Genomic DNA, 473 nt, shown 5'->3' with positions numbered 1-473 from the left:
TGCGAGCACGAATGAGCAATGTGCGAGCACAAATGAGTGATGTGCGAGCGTCAATGAGTGATGTGCGAGCGTCAATGAGTGATGTGCGAGCGTCAATGAGTAATATGCGAGCGTCAATGAGTAATGTGCGAGCACGAATGAGTGATGTGCGAGCACGAATGAGTGATACGCGAGCACAAATGAGTGATGTGCGAGCGTCAATGAGTGATGTGCGAGCACGAATGAGTAATATGCGAGCGTCAATGAGTGATGTGCGAGCGTCTATGAGTGATGTGCGAACACGAATGAGTGATACGCGAGAGTCAATGAGTGATGTGCGAGCGTCAATGAGTAATGTGCGAGCACGAATGAGTGATGTGCGAGCACGAATGAGTGATACGCGAGCACAAATGAGTGATGTGCGAGCGTCAATGAGTGATGTGCGAGCACGAATGAGTGATGTGCGAGCACGAATGAGCAATGTGCGAGCTCAA

The sequence above is a fragment of the Nasonia vitripennis genome, unplaced genomic scaffold (genome assembly GCF_009193385.2).
Source record: "Nasonia vitripennis strain AsymCx unplaced genomic scaffold, Nvit_psr_1.1 unplaced0063, whole genome shotgun sequence".
In the NCBI taxonomy this organism is placed as follows: domain Eukaryota; kingdom Metazoa; phylum Arthropoda; class Insecta; order Hymenoptera; family Pteromalidae; genus Nasonia; species Nasonia vitripennis.
This window is presented reverse-complemented; position numbering follows the sequence as displayed.